Source organism: Cottoperca gobio, chromosome 13 (genome assembly GCF_900634415.1).
Source record: "Cottoperca gobio chromosome 13, fCotGob3.1, whole genome shotgun sequence".
NCBI lineage: Eukaryota > Metazoa > Chordata > Actinopteri > Perciformes > Bovichtidae > Cottoperca > Cottoperca gobio.
This window is the reverse complement of record NC_041367.1, coordinates 3,652,672-3,663,743: the sequence shown is the minus strand read 5'-3', so window position 1 is coordinate 3,663,743 and position 11,072 is coordinate 3,652,672.

The window sequence follows — 11,072 nt, the reverse complement described above, 5'->3', positions numbered from 1 at the left end:
GATCAGAACGCCCTGGGTGTGCAGATCTTTACCTCTCTCAAGCCCTGAAGAGGGAAATGCACCAAGCTGCTCTCAAATCTTAATTAGGAGCCAACAGGTGATCTGAATAACCTCCAATCAACTCAGGGGGAGTGTGACCTTCACATAAAATGAATTAGGAAAATGGAAAAGACAACAAGTACCAAAGCATGAAGGACTGATATTGTACATACGTGATGTGTAGAGATCATTTAAACAATTAAATGTTTCTGTACTTACGTTTTCAACATTTTCAAAGGAATAAAAGTTTATCTGAAGGTCTGAGATCTTCGCAGAGTGCAAAGACACTATCAGCTGTGGCATGTCTTTGTGAGAAACTACACATTTGGATGTTTTATGGCACATGTCATTAAATAGTTCTGTATAAATAAGATCAGAAAAGGCACTTTTTTCCCCCCATTGAGACTTAAAGATGAATTCTGTCTTCAGCTTCTTTGTCTCTAGAAAAACAAGGAGCAGCACAGTTTCAGAAACCTCGTCCCAAATGAAGATCGACAGCAAAGTGATCCCAGCTCTATCTGCAATCTCTGCTACTGGTGTTTTGTGTATTTGACTTTTGACACACACACACACACACACACACACACACACACACACACACACAGGCGTGCAACACATCTGCTCAGATGCCTTACTCCATAAAGACTTGAGTGTAAAGTACTTTGAGTGTTGAGTCTTGACATTTGAGAACAGTGTGGTAAAGATAATCCGACCTTTAAAGCTTAGATTGTCTTTGTCATTGACCGATTACAGTTTTGCACCATCTGCATGGAAACGTCATCAACACACTAAACAGACTTTGTACTAAAGTTGGTTTAACGTCTGGTCCGAATTATTTGGACGTGTGCGTTCTCACATACGGCTCCTCTGGGTTATGTGTGGATCATTTCAGGGTTGCAGTGCACATGTGTTAAAGTTCTAGCAGCTCTGTGAGGCTGTACTGTGAGCTAAATGCTAACGTCAGCTCTAACCTACTCACAATGGCAACGCTAACATGTCCACAATATGTGTTAGCATGCTAACATTAGCGAATTAGCACAAAGTAGAACAGAGGCTGATGGGAATGTCATTAGCTTTGCAGGTATTTGGTAATACATCAAAGTATTGGATGAATTGAAATGTTGACCTGATGATGGCACAAGATAAAAAGTAAGGAGATCACCATAGTTATTACTATTAATCCTGAGGGGGACATGATGCACATTTCATGCTAATCTGTCCAACAGACATCTCACTTAAAACCACAAATGTCACGGTGGTGCTCGAGGAAATGTCAGGGAATCACTTAAGTCATTAGGATAAATCCTTGGAGAGCCATGAATGTGTGCCAGTGCATCTGGTGGTTGTTAAGATATTTCATTGAGCAAGTGAAGGGGATCAGGGGATCACTCAAGTCCACGACATGTGTTGAGTTATTTCTGTCTTGACCAAAGTAAGAGCGTGATGGACTGAGCGTCATTGTTGTCGTCGTAGGTTAACATCAAGATGAAATGCAGGAGTAATATTTAACTGTAACGAGAGGTACAATCATATGCAATGGAGTGCGGCTGAGAAAACTTGTATTTAATCCTTATTATTATTATAAACTAAGCCCACACACATTCATTGCATGACCATAAAAATCCAAAGCAGTGTAATAGTTTCTTTGGGATAATAAAATGGTCGATGTAAAGAAGAGATGAAATGTAAGTGTCTAAGTGAGCCCAAAGGCAGGTCAAATGCCAAAGGACTCCACATTTTAAAAGAATAGCTAACTTTTGAAATGCCTGAGAAGGTGCCCACCAGCGGGAATCAATACTGTGTGTGTGTGTGTCTGTGTGTGTGTGTGTGTGTGTACTGTACTGAGCTCATCAGAAAAGTTTGTGTGGTTGATTTGGTGGAAGGTCCAATTGGCAAGTCTACACTGGGCTGCCAGCCAGCTACTGGGCATGAGGTGAGGAGAGGGAATGGCCTCACTCTATCACCAGCTGTGTGTGTGTGTGTGTGTGTGTGTGTGTGTGTATGTGTATGTGTGTGTGTTTGTGTGTCTGAATCGCCTCAGTCCATCAGAGCAGCTATTTACCAGTGTGTGTGTGTGTGTGTGTGTGTGTGAGCAATGCAGGGGAGTCATGGATATTGAGCGCTCAGGCTAATCTCTGCGGCAACACAAAATACTCCGGTATCCACAGGAGAAATAAGACATGCTACACACACACACACACACACACACACACACACACACACACACACACACACACACGCACACACGCACACACACACACAAGGATTACATGTTTGTGTTTTTACATAGCCATAAAGATCATTTGAAATGATAGCAAACTAGATTAAAAGAGTGAATATTGGGAATATGTCTAATAACAAAACAAGCCTGTGAAATTTCGATGTCGTAAATTCACCAACTTCACACACACACACACACACACACACACACACACACACACAAAATGTGGAGGCGAAAAGCAATTACAAGCAGGCAGGTTGATTTTAATTGGAGCTCTTGCTGTGAGCTCCACCTGTTATCGTCAACAGCCAACAAACATAACTGGAGTTTTCAGTCCTGCAAAAGTCTTTCGCTCAGTTTTATTGAAATTCCTGCGGCCTAGTTCCTCCTCCAAGTTCTTGAAAATTAATTGGTAGAAGAGTTTTAGAGGAAGAAGTCATTGGCAGTATTTAGTCAAATGTGTTTTATTATGATTATGATTTTTGCAGAAGTTATTACTATCTCTTTGAACAAACTTAACATGGAATCAGATGTCTAGTCTAGTCCTCTGTGTCTGCCTCCTCGTCACAGAGCCGCTTGTCTCCGCGCTCCTTATTTTCTTAGAAATCCTCTTTTACACTTCATATGTCTTTACAAACGATTTGTCAGCAGAGTTCTATTTCCTTAAAGAAGTTAGTGAGCTTTTAAGGTTTCACGTGCTTCTGTTTTGGAGACATTTTGAAGGTTTCCGTCGGTGCGTGCGGACAACAACAGTTATTTCGAGATGTTTTTATTTGCCACGCTAAGATTGATGGCAAGGCCGGTTTATTCGGTTACTTTGATACCAGCCTGAAATATCTAATAACTTCCATGACATGTGGTACAGATAGTCATGTGCCCCGAAGGATCAACTCTAATAACTTTGGTGATCCCTTCACTTTTCATTAGATCAACATTTCTATTTGTACCTGCAAGACGAGCGACATTCCCATCAGCCTCCTCTGTGCTTTGTGCTTTGTGCTTAGTGCTGCTTTGCAAATGTTTAATGCTTATTTAAAGTCTTACAGTACCGCTGTACTCTTATAGTCTTGTTTACCCATATTTGAAACACCCTGCACCATTTTTGTATATCATCCTTACCAGCCACCGAGGAACGATTCATAATTCTCGCTTGAATGATTTTATGAGCTTTCACATCTCCAGCCAGAACGATAAATCATCCAGGCCGATATATTGGCCAATATAAGCTTGTTGTAGATGTATCTGTGTCACTGTGTGTTCCGGCCAATAAGGAACAAGATATTGTAGAACAGGAAATGTCATGCTTTGCTCACCAGAGAGCTCTGACAAGTTGACAGTACAATGTGCCGCGCAGTATGTAAAAAAACAAACCTAAAGGATACATATCGAACATTTCTGTTCATGTTATATATTTTAAAAACAATTTTACATGCAGAATCCGTCGTTCCTCTTACTACAGTACATTCAGTGTATTCCTTCACACGTGCTGCCTGCTCAGAAATCCTTGCATGTAATAGTGTTTTTCCAGCGTCACAGTGGAGCCTGTCTGCTTCATTGTATGTGTAATGTGCACATTTACATACATGATCAATTCAGTCATTAGTTTCCTCTCCCTCATCCTTATCAGTATCCCCGAACCCAACGCATCTCAGATGGATGATGGATTCTAATGAATGAGCTTGAGGTCATTATCATTAATGTAAGTTCTACAGCACACACACACACACACACACACACACACACACACACACACACACACACACACACACACACACAACCCAGATAGGGAATAGAAACAACACAAACATGGTCACACAACTAAGTATGATGCGGTACATTACAACCCCCTCTTCTTCTTCTTCTTCTTCTTCTTCTTCTTCTTCTTCTTCTTCTTCTTCTTCTTCTTCTTCTTCTTCTTCTTCTTCTTCTCCTTCTCTTCTTCTTCTGTGGCAAATGATGTGTGCACAAAAATACCCAATCTTCCTCTTCTTCTCTCCTCCTCCTTCTCTTCTTCTTCTCCTCCTTTTCCTCGAGAGGAGAGGAGGAGGAGAGGAGAGAAGAGACGAGAAAGACGAGAAGAAGAAGAAGAAGGAAGAAGAAGAAGAGAAGCAAAGAAGAAACGCCGCAAGAAGAAGAAGAAGAAGAAGAAGGATGAGGAGGGGGGGAGGAGGATTTTCTTCTGAGGCTTATTCGGCTTCTTCTTCCGTGGGAAGATGAGGTTGCACAAAAATACCCAATTAGGTTCAGGTTCAGATCGAAGGGAGGAGGAGAAAGAAAGAAGAATAAAAGAAAGAGGATAAAAATAAGACAGAATGTTCAGAAGAATAAGATTCCGTCTGAGCCTCCTCCTCTCCTCTCATCCTCCTCTCTCCTCTTCTTCTCTTCTTCTTCTTCTTCTTCTTCTTCTTCTTCTTTCTTCTTTTCTTCTTCTTTGCGTTGCAAATGATGTGTGCACAAAAATTGCCCAATTAATGTAATTCACTGTGTGTAAAATATGAGGCCAGTGCACAACTGCTCTGTGTTGAAAGAGTGGAGTTAAATTGCTCGGAAGTGTGCTGATGATACTGGCCTGCTGCTGCATGCCCCTGAGCCTATGGCAGTGTTAGCATTTCAAATTGAGTTACACGCTAAACAAGCAAAGCAGTGCACGAGTGCTAACTCATCTGTTATAGCAGGGCCTGCCTTGTTTGTTCTCTTTACGTGCGTGTTCGGGTATAGATCTGTGTGTGAGCGAGTGTGTGTATCTGCTTCTAATTCTTTGTCTTAGTAATATGAAAACAAATTACACTCCTTGTGTATATTAGAGAGGGTGTGTGAAGGTGTCTGTGTGTACTTTTATTTTCTCCCGTCCCCTTTCTCAGGAGTTTGTCTATGGGGCTAAACACTCATCATGTAAATCAGTGAGCTATTAGGAGCTGGCTCCTCTTCCTCGGCGTTCTTATGAAGATGAATAAGAAGCAGGCGAGTGATAAAGGAGAGAGGAGAGGAAATTAGATGAACTGTGATTAAAGTGCCCTGCTGTACGGAGGCTTTTGGTGCAGTTACCTTGTGTTTGTGTGTATGTGTTTTCACATCATTTGCGTTGCCTTTCAGCGTGAGTTTATCTTGATGTAGTAGTCCAAGTCAGTCTGCTACTCTTTAAGGTGACATTCAAGTTGTGGAGATCACACCACACCATTTTGTACAGGTTCCTCTAGTGTGTGCATCTTCATCATCATTCGTGTGTGTCTAAACATACGTTCATTAAATTGCAATTCCATTCCACTCTACATGTTCCTGCAAATATTGCCTCCAGAGAATAGGTTCCCTTATTAGTGATTTTAACTCATAATTGAGGTTATGGTTATTGCAAATATCCAGTATATAGTAAGTGCATACATGTGCATGTTCCACACATTAATTGGCCTGAAGCGCCTTGGCTTGTAATATTGCCTTATCTGTTGGAATGGTGCATAAATCTCTGTTCATATACTATTTTTAAGATAGCTTCATTTGTATGTATGAGTTTGGTGGCGGTGAATTAGTTTGAGTCTGCATGCACATTGCATCGCAGGCTGCCTTATTGCAGCATAATTACCATAAATCAAATTTACATTTGTCATGTAATTTAGTACTCATCTTGGTATTGCCTGGTTAATTTCAGCATCCCCTGCAAATAAGATTTATTGTCATACAGATTCATAACTGGAACGCACACACACACACATACATGTACCTCCCACACATGTCTCAAGGGAGCTATCATAATACCACGATAGTGTGTCAACATTTGACACTTTGGATACAGTATTTCCCCACTCGGCGTTCGCTCCTGCAACCCCCCACTCTTTTACTCGTCGTCTCTTTTTTGATTACCAGCCAATTTACTGAGGGTTGTTGTTATGACTCAGATATGTAGATGGTTGGGATGCACTGCAAGAACTCATCCACACAGGACAGATGTCACAACAACACCTTCAAACTGTAAATGCTCCCGTTTTGGGTATAAAAATGTTAGAATTTTTCCAGCAGAATCTAGAGACTTCTAATTACTTCTAATACATTATGTAGCCTACTATATATATTCTGCATGGACTTTAAATCCTCCTGTGCATTCACTGGTCACCTGTACGTAGGCCTATAGGACATGGAATGGGAAAAAGGTTATCGAAATCTCTCAAAAAAAATCATTTTAGGTCAATGTAAAAATAAAAAGTACACAAATGAGAGGAGCATTAGCTAGCTAGCACGCCCCACGATCTCTCCGCCTCACTCCACGCTGCTTGGAGACTACCTCGCCGGGATGAGAGCGAGAGAACAGATCCTCAGTTAGCAGCTGTAGCAACTCGAAACGTTACAAAGGTGCTGAAGGCGCCCCGTATCCCCGCCGGATCAGCAATCTTTCTTTTGTGATTTTGAGTTCCTGCAGCCGCAAACCGAAGAGCTGCCTGCAGCAGTCCTCCCGGCAGCGTAGTCTCCGAGCAGTGGGGAGTGAGGCAGAGCTGCTAGCTAGCTAATTCTCCTTTAATTTGTTGTCTGATTAAATCAAATTTATTTATATAGCCCAATATCACAAATTACACATTTGTCTCAGTGGGCTTTACAGACTGTACAGGATACGACACCCTCTGTCCTTAGACCCTCTGTCCTTAGACCCTCTGTCCTCAGACCCTCTGTCCTTAGACCCTCTGTCCTCAGACCCTCTGTCCTTAGACTATCTGTCCTTAGACCCTCTGTCCTTAGACCCTCTGTCCTCAGACCCTCTGTCCTTAGACCCTCTGTCCTTAGACCCTCTGTCCTCAGACCCTCTGTCCGACCCTCTGTCCTCAGACCCTGTGTCCTTACAACCTCTGTCCTTAGACCCTCTGTCCTTAGACCCTCGCATCGCACAAGGAAACACTACCTAAAAGAAACCCTATAATTAAAGGGGAGAAAATAGAAGAAACCTCAGGGAGAGACTGAGGAGGGATCCCTCTCCCAGGAATGACAGACGTGCAGTAGATGTCGTGTGTACAGGATAAGCAACATAGTACAAATACAACATTTGACAGAAATTATGTGTTGAAAAAGAGAAAGTTTGGATGAGTCCAGGAAAATGTCAAAAAGGCTTCCCGGTGTCCAGCAGGACCAGGGCAGCAGGACCAGCCACGATTCCTGATCCTGACGTAAACTTCATCAGTGGCAACCTGCCACATGAGACACAGAAACTCCGGGGATGATGCCCCGGATGATGAGTTAGTAACATACATTTACATAAATGCATACAGATAGAGAGGGAGGAGAGCAGGGAGGTGTCCCCAGGCAGTCTAAGCCTATAGCAGCATAACTAGGGGCTGATCCAAGGCAAGCCTGAGCCAGCCCTAAATGTAACAGTAAATTCATCAACCTAAATGAAAAACTTTCCCCCTCCAAGTCCCTTCAAGTGCTCCTTAATCTTCTGGCAGGATACAGACAAAAGAACCGGAGCCAAATATAAAGCTAGTGGGAGCCAGGTGGACAAATCCATAAATAAACATCTTTAAATAACTGCAGCCTTTGTCAGATGAATATGACAACAAATTAAAGAAAGACATTGCACACTCTGATATTTCTTTTCCATTGTTTGCTTTGATTGACTTATTCTAGGTAACTAAAAAGCCCAGACAATGTTTTGGGCAGTGTATTCTGTCAGTGATAGAAAACAAACACTTATTTTTTGTTTTTGTAGTGCAGAGACCAGAGAGAAGAATACATCAAACTGTTCCAGCTGAAGTTAGGTGTTTCTCCCAACCAAACTTTTATTTACCAAGTGCAGCAGATGTCCTTTGTGTTAGCTCCTATTGTCCTTGACTCTTTTTGATTCTGTTCTTTCTCATCAGTAGAGTCCGTGTTGTAATGAGCGAAAACCAAGACAGCGATTCTGCTAATGTTCAATTACTTTACTTGCGACAGCCTCTACCCTCCTGTATGGTGCGTTTCAGTCTAATTTGTTATAATTATATTATATTCGTAATATCAGTTGTGATGATTTTGTTGTTTAATTCGCTGCATAAGTTAAAGAAACAATTAGCTTAATAATAAAGTAGGGAAAAAGGCAATTAAATCAGAAATATTAATTAAAAATCTAGCTACAGATGAAACTATGCAATGATACAATAAGACAAAGCACATCTTGAATACACGTCCTGGGGAAAGATCTCAATCCTCAACCAGTATATACGTAGAAGCATACTGGCACATTAAAAAGAGCTATAGGTACAACATTAGTCTAGCAACATTTTCTTGTATTTTTAATTAAATCATATATATATTTATAATTACTTCTTTCTTTGCATTTCCATAGTGGCTGCTGCTTTAGTAATGCAGACTGTGATGGCCCAGAGGTGCAAAACACAACAACATTAAACGAAGCACAATTTGCAAAATAGGGAACAACACATTTGTCAAATGCTTTGCACCTCAGGGCCACCGTAGATGACATCATGAGACAGCAATAACCCAGGGCTCGGGAGGATTGTCTGTAATTCACTGAAAACAGCTGTATTGTTTTCTTCATTTGTGGATTTGTTTTTTAAAATGTTCTTTGCTTGTACATCCGTCAGTAAACCTGCGTCTCTGTCTGCCGGCTCCCTTCTCTAAGTCCTACCTGTCTCCCTGTCTGCTGTTTCACTGAGCAGGGGATTCAACACGGATATTGCCTGAATGAGTTTTTAATTGCATTATGATTACGGCTGGACTTGTAAAGATGTAAATGACCGGATATTATATTTTTTATGAGATGGAGCGAGGGGAATGTTGAGAGAGGCTATTCAACCCATTCTAGCACGTTATGTACAGGAACTACAGCAATGAATGTTGATCACTCAAATCAGGCTTATGTACTGTGTTATTGTCCCCCTGAGAAGAAGGAGTGTGTGTGTGTGTGTGGGTGAGTGTGTCCATTCATGCGCCATGTCGAGGACGTTAAATGCAAGGACGGCGTCTAAAAGATATAAACCCAAAAGAAAAGATATTGATGAAAACAATCCATCAAAGCACTATTAAGCTGCACCTATATCCTATCCAGTGTGTGTGTGTGTGTGTGTGTGTGTGCGCGCGCACGGAAACTGCATTTATATATCTGCTCGAGTGTCTTCTGTGCGTTTGTGTTTGTGTGTATCTGGATTGAATCAGTGCAGGAGGGACATTTGACTTAGAGCAGGAAGATGCATGCTTTCAGAATGCTAAGCAGCAGATTTAAACAGTCTTAATATTGAGAAGAGTGTAGGGCAATAAATTCCCTTTGACACTGTGTGCCGCTTCCCTGGGGTAAGGCTGCTACTGATCAGCAGGTGCACAGACACTTTGGTTGTAAATACTGATGCCCTCACGAGTCAAAACAGGTTTCTTTTCCACTTTATCTACCCTAGTCTGCCAAACGGTGGAGGAGGGAGGGCAGGGGAGAGGGATGTATGAGGGGAAGGCTTGAGAGGACGGGTGTAGACTGAGAAAAAAGGACTGGCCGGAATGGAAATAAACAAGTAAAGGAATAGCCGATGAGAGAGGACACAAGAGGGCAAAGATTGTAGGAACAGAGAGAAGATGATAAGAGGAGAGGACGGTGAAGGAGGAGGATGAGAGGTTGACTGGCGGATAGAAATGGGGGGGGGGGGGGGGGGAATGGAGAAGTAAAGGAGATGTGAGAGTAGAAGTTAGGGGCAAAAGAGAAATTGTAGATAAACAGCAAAGAAAGATAAAGGGAGGGAGGTGAGGAAAGGGTGGAAAGAGAGGCAGTGAGATGAATAACCAACAGAGGCAAGTTTCATGTCCACCCGAAGTTCATTAGCAAGCAGCCTGACACACACTTTAACTGTGTGTGTGTTTTTACACCAGGTGTCATGTTCCTTGCCTTAATGAAGAAGACATTTTATTGTATTTCATTTCATGTTTCAGGCGTAATATTATCTACTTAAGCTAATAACCTCCACACCATTATGGACTTCTTTATTTCTCCACTCCAATGGAGACAGTGTGGAGCTCCTCATTTAACTTGCAGAAACACTTTCAAACTTTGTTTCAGTTAGTGCCATCGCCAAATTAAGCTGCAGTAGAGGATACAAAAAATATTAAAGATTGAAAGTTACAAAAACTCATCACTTGGATAACCTGGAAGCTCGGGTTTGATGTTGAGAATGTAAAACAGACTTCAGTCTCCATATTCTGTGCACAGTCCCGCTCCACACATAAGTAGGCACTTAAACACCCAGCAGTAAAGGTCCCGTGCCATCTATAGGCAGTTCAGAAAGGAGAATATGGCATAAATATTCATATATTATTACTATTCCTGTACCATAGCTAGATATTGCTCAGTTCTCCTTAAGGCCACAGTGAGCTCTTCAAAGCAAATGGATTTCCGAGTACTTTACCATATATTACAAAGCCCTGCATTTTAAAAAGCCTGTTATGTATATATATATGTGTGTGTGTGTGTGTGTGTGACACACACGCAAACACACCAGACTTAAACAGCTCCAGGACGGTGGCTTAACTCCTTTCTCTTGCTATAGGCTCTCCCTGCACGCACGCTCTCTGGTGTGTTGACTCAGAACGTGGTGTGACAGTTTGGCCCTGTGGTCACATCCCCGCAGCTGATATCCTCTAATAATCTCCCGCCTCTTTCCATTCAGCTGCTAAGTGGGAACATGTGTGTGTCATGAAAGTATTATATGATAGAGATAAGAGGAGAAAACATGTTGTGTGACGGAACACAGGACAAATCACAAATACGCAGTATGCCGGGATTTTAGCCGGGATTTAAATTTTTTATGTGACTGAAATATTGAAGCCCTGCACCTGCCTGCAGCGTATACCTTTT